Source organism: Pagrus pagrus (genome assembly GCF_965226575.1).
Source record: "Pagrus pagrus genome assembly, chromosome: 19".
Lineage (NCBI taxonomy): Eukaryota > Metazoa > Chordata > Actinopteri > Spariformes > Sparidae > Pagrus > Pagrus pagrus.
In genome coordinates, this window is record NC_140203.1 from 1,925,877 (window position 1) to 1,940,376 (window position 14,500).

The following is a 14,500-nucleotide window of genomic DNA, read 5'->3' on the forward strand; positions in this document are numbered from 1 at the left end:
AGGTTTATTCAGACGAAGAAGACTAATTATTTAAGAAAGAAAAAGGAAAAAAAAAAATAGGCGAGGAGACGTCTAGAAGGATGTCCGACCGGTCAGCCTGGCTTTTGTTACTAGCGTTTAAACGAGGCTAGTTCGGGGAAAGAGCTGTGGCGTTTTTTAATCACATCTGCCGGCCTGGTTCTGCTCGGTTTGACTCGGCACATCAGGACTACCTGCTTAATCATTAAACTGATGATTGGCTTGTCTTGTGGTCAAAGGTAGCTCAGTTAATGTCCTGTTAATAAAGCCATAAGTAGGCCAAATGAAAATTATAGGTGCAGCTGTACATACTGTTCCTCCCCACAGCACCACCCAAAAAACAAAAAGTGCTGACGAAGCTCCATTAATCAAAGGGCAGCAAAACACGTTTCCTATAAAATCCTCACAATAAAAGTTTGTTACTTGAAGCTGCAGGAGGAAATGCTCCGTTCTCAGCAGCAGTAACTCAACACGTCTTCTGACGCAGCTCAGAACGAACAGGATGAAACAGTGTAACAGAGCAGATATCTGACAGCATGAACAGCGACACTGGAGAGAACCCAAAGTAAAAAGCAGACGTGGTACTTTGGATCATCCCGACCCGGGCGCAGCTTGGCTCAACCTGGCGCAGTAAAACCTGATGATGGAAACGCGAATGGGTGCGGTTTTGAGTCGACGTGGCCAAAAGTGCCAGTGGAAAATCCCCACCGGTGCATCGCTCCTGAGGCCTGTAAAAGTTTGCCAGACCCCTCTCAATGAAAATGTGATCGTTTCCAACTGCAGGTGGTGCAGAAACATCGTCCACAGGGTCAGAGTGACGCTGTGGTCTGTGTTCGAGTCCAGTTTAATAATATCAGTCTGCGAATACTCACGAACACAAAGGCTTGAAATCTGGGCAACACAAGATCTGACCTTTAGACTCATAACACTGCTGTCGGTGGATCGAGACGATGAGGACGTCTGATCACGACTGAAAAAGGTTTTCCCAATAAGTTGTGATTTTTTTGTGCCGTGCCAGAACATTTGATCGATTCTTTTTTTTTTTTTTTGATAAATGAAGTCACGTTATGCAATACATGAACTTTTAAACAGTCTGTGTCTGGCTCTGACTGAGGAGGAATGCTTGGGCATCTGTCCATAACTCTTCTGAGTTACTCCCAAATCATTAACCCCGGCTGTTTCTTGATAATCCACGGAGATGGTGCAATCTAAACACGAAGAGCGTTGTAAATAATGAAAGTGCCTCCCTTTATGCAGAGGATTTGATAAAAATATGGAGTCCTTTGGCGACACAGTAACTGTAAATACCTGAAACATTTCGTTTGTAACTGCGTCACTGATGAAAATATACCGTCAATAAAAAGATCTTTACAAGGAGTTGATGCCTTTTTCTTGTGCCACAGCTGAAACTGTGCATCAGTGAGCGATGGAGGAAACGAGGAGCCGGTAGAGAGCCGGGATGCCACCCAAAATATTTTCTATAGACAGAAAACATCAGCAGGAGGTGAAGACAGATAAGAGGAGGGCGGGGTGAAGAAGTTTCCTAGCAACTTAATCATTTTTTAGCAAGAATTCAAGTAATAAACAGCTGTCATCAAGCTTTTTACTTTGGAGAGCCCGGTAGAAACTAAATGGGCTACAGGCCAAGAGGAAACACCCATTGTACTGTACTGTTAACGCTGAAGCAGACGACTGTAGAGGAGGATATTTGATCATCGAGTCTCAATCACAGGTCGTGAGGAAACTGGCACCTGTTCTAGTTTATCTTGTTGGATCTTATTTCATAAAACTGTCTGGTATGAATGAAAAGAGACGAACAAACACGTCTTTATGAAGACGACACAGCCGACAGCCTCGTTAGTGACGTCGTCTCCTCACTTAAACACTGTAGAGCTGCTCCTGTATATCAGCAGCTCACAGAACTGAACCAGAACCAGCTCTCCATCAAACATTTATTTTGCGTCTTCCCGTAGACTTCTGTACAAATCTTGTCCGATATAAGGTCTCATGAGGTCCAACAGAACTTCAGCTCTCCATAGAAACATTTGAGTTCTCTGATATAAATGAAGGTTGTGCTTGGAAGATGGTTCTGGTCTCATGGGGATGATGCAGTAATGATCAGTGAGCAGTCGTGGGTCAGAACGTCAGCATGTTGACGGCAGCGTGGAGCGTCTGTTGAGCACAATCTGATGTGACTCCGGGTGTTTATTCCTCCAGGAGGTCTGGATCTCAGCCACGACTTCTCATTCGCCCTCATTGAAAAATCCAGATTCTGTGAAAACGGCGATAATGTTCGAAGTTTCCACAGCACAAGTTGCACATTGGGCCGTGACTGAGTGAATATGGAAACAGGCCTTTAGAGTGAAGCAGACGATTAATTAAGTCAAGTAACAATCGAAAGAGGAGTTTAAGTTTGAAAGGTATCTGCTTTCACCGCTGATGATATAAAAAAATATCTGCCAAAATCCATCTATGTTTAATCTCGTTCACTATAAATAACTTGGGCTTGTGTTCTGGTTGTTTACGACTGCATTATTGTTGTGTTTCATGTTTGTACTTCACACCACGATGACTGTGTCGTGAAGAGGGAACATGCTGCATGTTTCCTCATTTAGTATAATAATCTGGATGATAACTGCAGCGTGAAACAAAACATGCCATTAATCTCACTGATCAGAATCAGAATCAGAAACAGTTTTATTGCCAAAAAGGATTTTAAAAGGATCATCTATCTTGATCTTTAGAGTTCACTGCAGCTGACAAGTACAGCACAAACAAACAAGCTGCATGAGTCAGTGCACAAGAAGGAAATGAAAGGACGCACGAAGAAACAAGTTATTTATTTGTAGTTTCACTCTGAGCAACCGTTTTCTGTGATGGTCAACGACAGAGAAGTCACATTAAATCACACAGCTGTTATTACATCAGATAGAAAGACAGCACCAAGAAAAGAAAGAGGGGATTTATGCAGTTTGACAGGGATTGTTGGGAGACAAACAGTAAAACAGGAAGTACTTTGAAAATGTTCAACGACAGGACAAAGAACGGTTCAACAATAGACACAACAACAGCAGAGCCGGAGACAGAAGGGTCGCTTCTTTGACTTCCTGCAAAACCATAAATAAAGGTCACACTTTGACAGGAAATGGCCGCTGGTTAGACGTGAACAATATTTACAGCAACATGTTTTATGGTCCTCAACGTTGTGGGTGATAAAAAAAAAGAAGCAGCTAAAAATATTTTTAGACATTAAAGAGTTGCTACGAGAGAGAAACACATGGTTATTATGTTGCGAGGCGGAGGACCGACCCGTTCGCTGCACTGTGTCGAACGCTGTGTCAGATGTTTACATGCAAATATGTTTATTCTCAGGAATGTGACACTGTTGCCAGTTTGTGTCCCGTGGTTGCCATGAATCGTGAGGAAATCAACCCAACCTGTCGCTATTAGTTTACACACAGAGGTATCACGTTCATAAAGCCAGTGACCTCACAGCTTCCTCCAAACGTTAGTCACAGATCACGTAGGAGCTCTGATGGAGCGACCTCAGGTGTTATTAGGTTCCAGTAAATTATTAATGATGGGGGAAGTTCCAGTTTGTGAACATCCGTGAGAACGTTACACCTGCAGCAGTGACAGGTGTTCGTTCAGTTTACCCACCCTCACACACCGGACCCTGTTTGGTGTTACCAGGGGTGATACGACTGTGTACAACCTGAGAGCACTGAGCACGAGCAGCTTAGAGCAACAACCCTCCCGTCACACACTTCTTCCAGCTTGACTGGAAATCCATCCATGTCAAACTGAAACGGCCGTCTTTGAACAGAGGAGGTGGCCTACGACTTTATTCATCACCCACCTGTAATGCAGTACTGAGCTCTCTCCCCAGACGGCTTCACAACCATTCACACCTGGGCTCACCTAGCAACCCACAAGTGTCCTTAACGACTGTGTAAGGACACTCCCACACAGACTTTAAAAGCCTGCATCTGCTCCAAGTCCAGTTGCCTACGATACGGCACCTAGAAACACTCCTGCTGTTCATCATCTGGCCCCTCAAGTGGTGCCAGTTTGTGGGGAAGCTGTAGCTCAGGAGGTGGAGCGGGTCGTCCAGTAACTGGAAGGTCGATGGTTGCGTGAACCCCGAGTTACTCCTGATGAGCGGGTCGGCTCCTCGCACGGCAGCCTCTCACATCAGCGTGTGAATGTGTGTGAACGGCCCGGTTCTACTCGGCTTGACACAACTGGGCTACCTGCTCGAAGGTGAGTCTTCAACCAATGACGCGCTCGTCTCGATCCCCGCAGTACTAACGAAGAATCACCGCTAACAAAGTGGCTCAGCTAATTCAGTTACAAACACATTTTATGTCCTGTAACTTCACCACAATAAAAGCCTCCCTGTTATTTAGTCATTTAGAAGCTTTTATTATGAAGGACGGGACGCTTGACTCGGCACGGCCAAAAGTGCTGATGGAAAAACGTCCATACGTTGCACTGATGCTAGCTAGCAAACGTTAACATTACTAATGCAAGCTAGCTAACATTACTGTTGCTAACACTAGCTACTGTAGCTAACATTAGGGCAGTACAGTATTCTGTAGAAATCAGCCATGTGCACATTTCTTCCCTCCACAAACTGACAACTAGCACCGACTGTTGATGCTGACAAAACACAGAAGCCACGAGACAACGGTGTTATACGATTGGCTGACGAACCCTGTGAGAAGCTGGAACCAGCCGTCACAACTCTTACACACAGATAAACAAAACAAATCGTTCTGGGCCTGACGAACATTTTTAAATTATTTATTCACAGTCAAACTTCCCCCCTGGTGCGAGGAGACGCCTGTGTCCTGTGAAAGCTTCACACTGTGGCCTGCGTGAAGCTCAAAATGTGCGAAAACGCTTCTCGTATATTAAGAATAGTGTCAAACCGCTTGTGATTTTGTGTGTGTGTGTTTCTTTTAAGATTATTCTTTTGACCTTTGTTCGATAGGACAGCTTTGACAGCGACAGGCAAGAGGACGTGCAGCGAAGGACACAGGCTGGATTCAACCTGCCCGCTGCACCAGGTGAGCCATCAGGGCACTGCCACTGTGTTTTCACGTCTACTTAAGTGAGTCCAGAACGTAAACACCTACAGGAAATACAGAAAAATACAACCGTCCACCGTCTGAACTCAAGTTTCTTTCTGACTGAACTCAGACGAGCTTCATCGCCTCGTTAACTCAGCGTCAAACACACTTCATTCAAACTGGACACAAACTGAATCAGAGTCACCAGAACAGTGTTGGTTTGTCACCTCTGGTTCGGTCCAAATAAATCCTCAGTTCACAGATAAATTTCCACCCACCACTGATGTCCGACTATCCCTCTCTGTCCTCTCCTGCCCTGTCTTCTCGTCCCAGGAGTCATAGTCCTGGTCAGAGCCGCTGTAAATCACCTCTGTACTGTGTCCTCTGTCTTCACGCTGACCTCCGTCGCTCTCAGAGTTCAGTCCCAGTCTGCGGTCCAGACGTACGAGGTCTCGGTCCAACTCTGGCCCGACTGGCTGCACTCAACTGAGCCGTGCGCTAACAGTAGCTAGCTACAGTCAAGGAGCTGCCTTTGAATTCTGGCCGTATTTTACAGATGACACCTTTAATTGTTGTAACTTACAGAAGATATTATTACAGCAATGCATCACGATGTTAAGTGGAGGCGACATTGATCACCACGCTGTTGTAGCTTCAGTGAAAACTAATCAAGGCTTTTTAAACGATGCAGTAAAGTGAGGCACGTTGTTTAATGTGGAGCTTTTTGACGGATTACAACAACCGTTCTTGTTACTGGACTCTTGCTGCTTCAAAGGCACTCGACACTTGCTGAGTTGACATTTAACTTGACATCTCTCACATAACCTCCAAGTTATGCCGTCAGTGCAGCCTGCTCGTGAAGTGAGATCCAAAAACACAACTTCTTTTCTTGCCTTGTTCAACTCGGCAACATTTATGAGAAACATCTCTACTTTTTTTTTCTCCATTTCCAGGAAAGGCTCCGAGCTCTCACAGGGGAGCTCTGTGTTCAGCACATTAAAATGAACTTTCCAGCTTCCTGTTTGTTTGATCTCATAATACTGTACACAGCTGAGGTCTGGGTGTTTAGGCCTGCATTTCCTGTCTTCCTCTCTAAGTTGCTCTTCACTTCAACCCTGGCTGTTTTTATAAAGGGATCAAATGTCTATCTCATTCATGTCTGCGTCTACAGGAGTTTGGATTGTTTTTGTCTCTGATGTCCTGATAGTGAGGGATGAGGCCTTGATTGACGTGTTGTAATAAAATAGTTTAAACATGCAGAGTTGAGTATGATGAGAAATGTAGAAATGTAGAAATGATGACTCGCGAGATGCAAGATTAAAATCAAGCTGGTGTGGTTTTTGCACAGATGATTGGTGAAGAAGGTGAGTCATGTCAAAAGCCTTAAATAGCTCTCAGTGGCCTCTCACTAACCACATGTCTCATAAGTGTCAAGTTTCTATCCGAGCTTCACGGCTCATGAGCACCGGAGTAACGCTAACGTTCACTGCAAAGAGCTCATAAAGTATGTTGAGTTGGACTTCTGGCTCTGTTTGTCTTTCCAGAGTAACATAAACCAGATTTCTTCATGTTGTGGTTCAGCTGCTTTGGTTATTTGCAAATATAAAACCATTACCAGTTTTGCATCGAGCCACAGTTTCACTTTTAAGTGAGACTAAGATGACCTTGCATTGACCTCTTGGTTGAACTTCTTGCCAGAACAAAAGCTTTTGGGCTGCAGGGACACATTTACTAATGAAGCTTTGTCAACAAGGTCTGATGCCACCCTGCCAAGTGTTCATTTAGATTTTCTTCCTCTACCAGAACAGGAAAGAAAAGAGGTTTGCCAAGTGTTGCGTTGGGAGGGACGGACAAATCTACTGCTCAGCTGCTCAGAGCCAGCCACTTCCGGAGGAATAAACACTCGCATCGCATCAGATTTGGTTCTGATCCAGAGCCGTTTACCGGCGGAAGTTAAATCTCAACTTCATCCAATGTAACGGTGCGTTTCATTCGGTCGCCTGTCGCTAAAACTTCAAGACGAGAGTCAGAGAAGGGCAGGAAGTCGGCGAATGAGACGAAACATAACAAATTCAAATTTAAACTTTCCCCTGTCTGAACATTTGAGTCATGTAGACTCAAGGAGTTCAGCCTCTGACTGGACTGTGGTTCTGGTTCTGGTTCTCTCTCTCGCAGTCAACATTACAGAACACTCTTCCACTTCCATCCACTTTTTAATCCCAGAAGTTACAAAGTAATCTGAGCTCTCGGATCGGTGCAGAATCTCCTGATGTTTACTCCTTCAGAAGGTCCGACTCTGCACCCGACCCTCCTCCAGAGCCGACCGGCCCACAAAACACTCAGCAAACATCTTCTGTTTTGTTCTGACTGACACAAAAACACAGCGTTACACAACATTACATTAATATTAGAACGTGAACTTGCAACATGAATGTTAAGTTTTGACACAACTGAGTTGCAACATATTCGTGTTTTGCAGAAATGAACATTGTCAACATCTGTTCCTGTGAGAAAACTCTCTCGTGGACAAACCGAAGCTTTTTGTTGTGACAGGATCATTTGTAAATGATGCAAATCTGCACTGCTCACACCGAAAACTTAATTTACAGGAAGTGGCAGAAAAGCAACGTTTGGCGTGATGAGACAGAGTATTATTAGTCTCCCAGATAGATTAAAGTGCACCAGACACGTTCGTGCCGCCCACACACTGCGTGGAGTGATGACACTCGGGTCGCCCACTCCTGTTTGCCAGATCTGAGCCACGAGCCGTACACGCCGGTCACGTGTCGGCCCAGAGCGAGCCGAACAAACCCGACCCGGGCCACAACGGTTTCTCCATGGGTTGTCAAAGAATGTGCAGCACTTGTCACGTTTTTGAACGCTGACCGTTGTTTCCTGTAAAGAGAGGCCACATCAAAAGGTGCCTCAGTCTTTTAACTCCTGCGCAGAAAACGAGCTCACATAGTTCAGAGTGAGGTGAGAAGTATGTGTTCATGCTTCACCTCCAGCTGCAGTTGCACAATCAAGGCTGCCGCCTCAGAGTCACAATGTAGGATCTCTGCAGCTGAGTAGCAACGAACAGGCCGGGCGCTGAACAATATCACATTTAGTACTGTTCTCCTGTAAATGTTGAGAAGTTCCTGTATTCCTCATTTAACAACGTGTGCGGTTATAAAAACCGGAGGTTAATGTTTTCAGGAGGTGAGCTGGCAGAGGCAGAGACGTGTTCATCAGTCGACACTGTGAACTTGGAGGCACGTGATGATGAAAACACCTCACACTCGAGTATTTCATGAGTTTATCACGTATGAACTCTCTTGAACCGATTTTTGAAACGAGGAGGAAGTCACAGTTCAGGAAGAAAAAGGGGAAGCAACAACCACAAATATGCACACAAAGATTAAGACTTTCACTCGGCTGTTCCTCACAGATTATCTGCACACTGCACCGACCGTCCACGTGGTATTAAAGGGATAGTTCACGTACAAATACTTTGTTACTGTACTTCAGTGGATGTTTCAGGTGTCTGTACTGTACCTGAGTATCTCTGAGACTTTCCCTCTCTACATCTGAACTTTCTCCTCCTCACAGCTTCAAAATCAGCTTTGTTATTTGGCGTCATCGCACGCCGCCTCCCCAACATCACAAGACCGATTTCAACCTATCAGAGCACATCGTGCACGGCAGACGCAGCGAGACGAAACAAAGACGTAAAAGATTAGATTACATTAGATAAGTTTGGCTTTATTTACCCCACAACGGGGAAATTCACTTGTTACAACAGCTCAAGATGCGACAAGTACAGGAAACTGTAATAGTCTTTGAATTATATTAATATGACGTGAGCTTCAGTTAGCTTTGACCACAAATGTCCTTCAGAGGGAGGCTTTTTACTCTGATACTCTGAGTACATGTCAGAGCCTGTACTCGATTACTTTTACCAGAGTAAAGAAGCTGAATCAGGCCTCTGGATCTTTTTATCCACTATCAGGACATATACCAGATGTGTTTGTGACGGCAGAAGACAATAATCACATTCCTGATCAATAATCCTGTAAAGGTTCATTGTGTGTTCATACATCACACTGACAGATTATTCTTTATCTTCACATCTGAGACTGTGTAACTGGTTTGATGTCGCCTCTTCCTTCTGCACAGACGACAGCGCCTGATAGTGAAGACGAGGCTCATTAAATAAAATCCATCAGCTCTGCCGACGTGCTGACATGTATTTTACAGAAACCAAAAGGTGAAATTACTACATTTTTATTTCCATATTGATTTGTGAAGATCAAACGTGTGTCTGCTCTCTGACAAACACACATCTGAAAAGAAAAAACAGATCCCAGGCTGCAAATTACAGAATTATTCTCTGGAGGTCGTCTCTCAAATCCTCCACGTGACGCTCGTGAGCTTCTTTTTTATTTTAATGTTTTAATTCATTTCTCTTTCTCGTCCTCCGGCCTTGGAGCTCTTAATAAATTATTTGCCGCCACCGGATGAAAAGGCTCTTCAAACACACACCTGAACTGTGACTTGGATCTCTTCAGTGCCGGCTGAATGCAGATGTTGGCCCTCGGCTCTGTTCTGCAGTGGCGGGTTTGAATCCACTTGGTGGCGCTGTGGCTGTGTGGAAGCGGGAGGCTCGGTGCTGATTCTGCCTCTTTTGTCTCATTTCAGACAACAACTGTCACTTTCTCTGGTTTCAGGCTCCCAGCTTGAGTCTGAGGGTGAAGGAACGAGGTGAAAGATGATTAATGAAGAGTTTAATTGGAATTCATTCTGACTCTGACTCCATATCTTTACGTCTGGTATCAACTTCAACGTGATCTCTTTAGTTTCATCTGCAGACATTTAACCTTCTTATGTATTTCCATCATGATATGCTCATTTACAAGTTGTTTACTTGTGTATCATGAAGTGTTTTTCATGTGCAAACACATCGAGGACATCAGGAGGTTGTGGCTGAGTCATTTCTTCTCGTGTGATGTCACTGTTTCATTATTTACGTTCACCTGTTGTGTTGTTACCTGGGTCGTGTGATTGCCTCTGATTGGCTGGAGCCCTGATGACGACCTAGTGGCTGAGTAATTAGGAGATCATTGAGGGAAAACTCTTAGTTTTAAAGGAGCAGTCTATAGTTTTGTGGAAGAAATGTTAATGAGCAGAGAAAGATCTTCATTGGCTGATTTTTTTTTCTGTCTAAACAAACTAAATAAACAAACTTTCTTTGTCTTCATGACTGAATAAAATGAATAGACAAACTGATCTTAAAGGACAACACACTTTATACTGTTTTACTTTGTTTATACGTGGCGGACCCTGCCACCTTTCTAGCTTGTTCATTCACTGATGGAGACAGTTTGTATTATTACCTCATTAATATTATAGAGTTTGGATTTCTTCTCTAAATCTACATATTGCCCCTTTAAGTTCAGCACTTGAGTAAAAGTACTTAGTTACATAACATCACTGCCGGTATGAAAACATAATTTTTAGAGATTATAATGCAGAAAAAGATGCTCGAGGTGATTTATAATATTTTAATTCCCAGTGCAGTTTAATGTTTTAGTGCACTGATGTCGTCAAGTTTTATTGTTAAGCTGTGAAATATCGTGCTGCTGCTACACATCTATCACACAAGTGTCATTGTTTTACTTTGACATCTGCATCCGCCCCAAAAATCACGTATCAGTATGTTTTCGCCTTATTTTTTTATTTCCTACTTCTACTTTAAAGGTGCACCTTAAAGAACAACACATTTTATACTGTTTGACTTTGTTTTTTATGTGGCGGACCCTGCCACCTTTCTAGCTTCAAACAGTGTTCTGGGACCGGATTTTCTTGTTTATTCACTGATGGAAACAGTTTGTATTATTACCTCATTAATATTGTAAATATTAAAATTCAGAGTTTGAATTTCTTCTCCTAAAACTACATAATGCCCCTTTAATGGTGTAGTAGTTGTAGAATATGTTCATGCATCGATATCTGCTTTAAAATGACTAATAATAAAGAGACAATATGCTGTAAATGTGCACGACAGAGTGCTGCAGGGACGACAGAGAAGGTGGACACAAATGCAAGAAACTCAGGAGGCAGCGGGCTGGAGAGAACGAAAGGCGAGCACAACAAACACAAGAACTACATCAAGTACAAACCAAGGAAGCAGTGGGCGGGACGGGCAGGACGGGCAGGACCACAGGACCGTCGTGGGGAAACAGAACAGACAAACTAACAAAGACAGAGGGGGAAGTCTTAAATACACAGGGAGGGACGACTAATTGAACACAGGTGAGCAGAGAAAACATCAGAGGAGAGGAAACCACACAGACCAGATACTGAGGAGGACCAGAGCAACTGAGAACAGTCAGGACGATCACAGAGGAAGTAACACAACGTGACACACGAGGACGAAGCTCACAAAATAAAACATGGGCAATCAGGAACCCACAAACACGACACGTGACAAAGTTAGCAAAAGCTAATGCTAGGCTACAAACAGACGACATCACGGTCACATGACTTAAACGTCTCCACCACTGAGCGTCTTACTGCACAATTACTATCCAGGTTTTCTATAAACTGATCAATGTACAAGTTGTAAAGTCAGAGTGAGAACAGTGTGTAACTAAAGTGGGCCTGTGAAGACGGACTAGTGAGGAGATGAGTCTCCGTGTTCGCTGTGATGACGTTTAATGTCCCTGACGACCTCTGTAGTCTCATTTAGACGCTCGTTAGCAACCGCCATTTTTAAAAAACAAGCTTTTTAATTCCAGCGTGGGGTTTTAACGGACCTGTTTTATGACACAGAACAAAATGCGGAACCAAAAACCCGCTGACCTCGAGACGAGAAGAGACGGGACTGCAAAAATGCTGACTTACATCCGATTTTATGACTCCGTAAGCAACTAGTTCATGGTTTTCTATATGTTGTGCACTTCCTCTGGAGCAAGAATGTCGCATATTAAAGGAAAATTTTAAAGAAAGTTAAAAAATAATGTAACAAACAAATGTAACGTGTCTGTTTGACATCACATCCCTCCGTAATCATGACAAATCACTTTTTATGCAGCTGTTATGATGATTTAATCCATCGTAACAACTTGTGTTCTCATAGGCATCTATACATCTACTGTATGTAAGTGGTTGCATGTGTATTATTATGCATTTTCCTTACGTACGTTTAATTCATCTCTGCACGGTGCAGCTTGTACACATGTAAACGTAGAAAGGTCATCGCTTTGGTCTGTTTTTGACATTTACTCATTATTTTGTGGCCGTTTCAGCTTTTTATTTGATTGCGTTTGTTTATTTTCTTTCACCTAAAGACCAAAATGAAAGATCACGTCAAATTTCCGCACGTGTAAAATGCTGCACCTCATTGTTCTGGATCACCATAAACCCGAAACGCTGACGCGGAGCCGCTCGCTCTGTTTTCGCTTCGCACAGCCGTGACTTAATGTGTCCAAAGGGTGCCCACCTGGGTGCATAAACAGTCGCTCTGACAGCCCGGCTATGCATGGCTTACTCCTCCTCTGTTCATTTTATAGTGTGCATGTATCACTTTATAGCATCCATCTATCTAGTAAACCTTGAAAAGGCTGTCGAGGCTCTGGGATAAATCTGAGGGTGACACTCTGACAGTCCCTGATCTGCCCGTCCATGTTGCCTGAAATCTCTCTCGACGATCGTAACTTTGCTCTCTCACACTCTGACATATTCCTCGCTGAAGCAGGGGTGTGTGTGTGTGTGTGTGTGTGTGTGTGTGTGTGTGTGTGTGTGTGTGTGTGTGTGTGTGTGTGTGCCATCTGATAAACCAGCTCAGCTCTAATGTCACCTGTCGAGGTGCAGCTGACAGAGAAATAAACAAAAATATTGCAGCGTGATGCAGCTGAAAATAAGAGTTTTTCCTTGTGAGAATGAAGGAGCTGTGATGTAGCCTGAGTGAGTGTGTGTGTGTGTGTGTGTGTGTTGCAATTGAGCCTGGCACATAGACATGTTTGTGTGTGTGTGTGTGTAAAGGAGTATGTGAGTGTAATTAATGATGTGTTCCTCCTCTTCATAGGGTAATAGGATTTCCCCACCCCAGGCGGTAAAGAGAGTGGGAGGGGGGAGAAAACGGCTCTGCACGTATGGATGTGTGTGTGATTGCAGAGTTAGTGAATGGGAGCCCCATGTAGTGATGCCAATAGAGGTCCTGTGTGTGTTTGTGTGTGTGTGTGTGTTTGTGTGTGTGTGTGTGTGTGTGTGTGTGTTAGGGGGGAGGGGGAACAAGCGAGTGATTTATAACAGCTACTCCAGGTCTCTCCTCTCTCCCACAGCAGCACCGCAAACACATCCATTACAAAAGTACTGATGTTAATGGGATTGTTGTGTGTGTGTGTGGGGGGGGGGTGCGTGCGTGCTTGTGTGTGCATGCGTGTGTGTGTGGGTGTTTGTGTGTGCACGATACAGAGGCTGCACAAGTGTGAGTGTGCACCTTTATGCGTGTGTGAGAGAGTGATAACCAGATGCTACTGGGTGAAAGGAAGGTGAAGGTTACTGAGGGTGTTCGGTGGAGGTTTACTGGTGCTCAAGTCCGAGCGCAAGTTTCCACGCATGTGTGTGTGTGTTTGTGTGTGTGTGTGTGTGTGTGTGTGTTTGTGTGTGTGTGTGTGTGTGTGTGTGTGTGTTTGTGTGTGTGTGTGTCGCTCTGCTGGAGAAACGTAGCTGAGATGGAGTAATAAAAACCCGAGTTGAGGAAAATACTCCAGAGAGTAAACAGAGGGAGCAAAGAAGAAATAAATAAAGAGGATGTAGAGCTTCTCGGTAATGGACTGCTAGATGCTGAGGACCACATCCGCCTCAGTGTGTGTGTGTGTGTGTGTGTGTGTGTGTGTGGATATATACACACACACATAGTGTCTGGCTGTCTCCTCTCACATTACCCTTTACATTAAAACCAGTCAGGGGGAAAATTACTGCAGACCTGGGCCACCGTCGGCCCACCTGGCCCCACAGCGAGAGGAGGGGACGTGGAACCAGAGGAGGGGATAAGGAGGAGGATAAGGGGATGAGGAGGTTGTGGGGGGTCAGAGGGACCCTGAGAGGGACGGGGCTGCCCGGAGGCGCCGGTCTGAAGTCAGTGTCACATACGGAGGGAATTTCTGGTTAGAGGGCCTCAGAAGAAGCCCGTCCGTCAGCAGCCTCACAGGGAAACAAGAGGTTTTAAAGTAACACAGACAGATTTGAGTTTGACTTAAAGCTGCTCTCTGAGTCTTTGAGCTGTTTTAGCTCATTGTTTTGGTTTCTGGGTTCAACTTTAATGTTTTGGTTCACTCTCACGCTCGCATCAGTCTCTTTCCCAGCAGCAGGCGATTGTGTTTTTTTGGTATAAAAGATCTGATAAACACATTTTCGGCGAC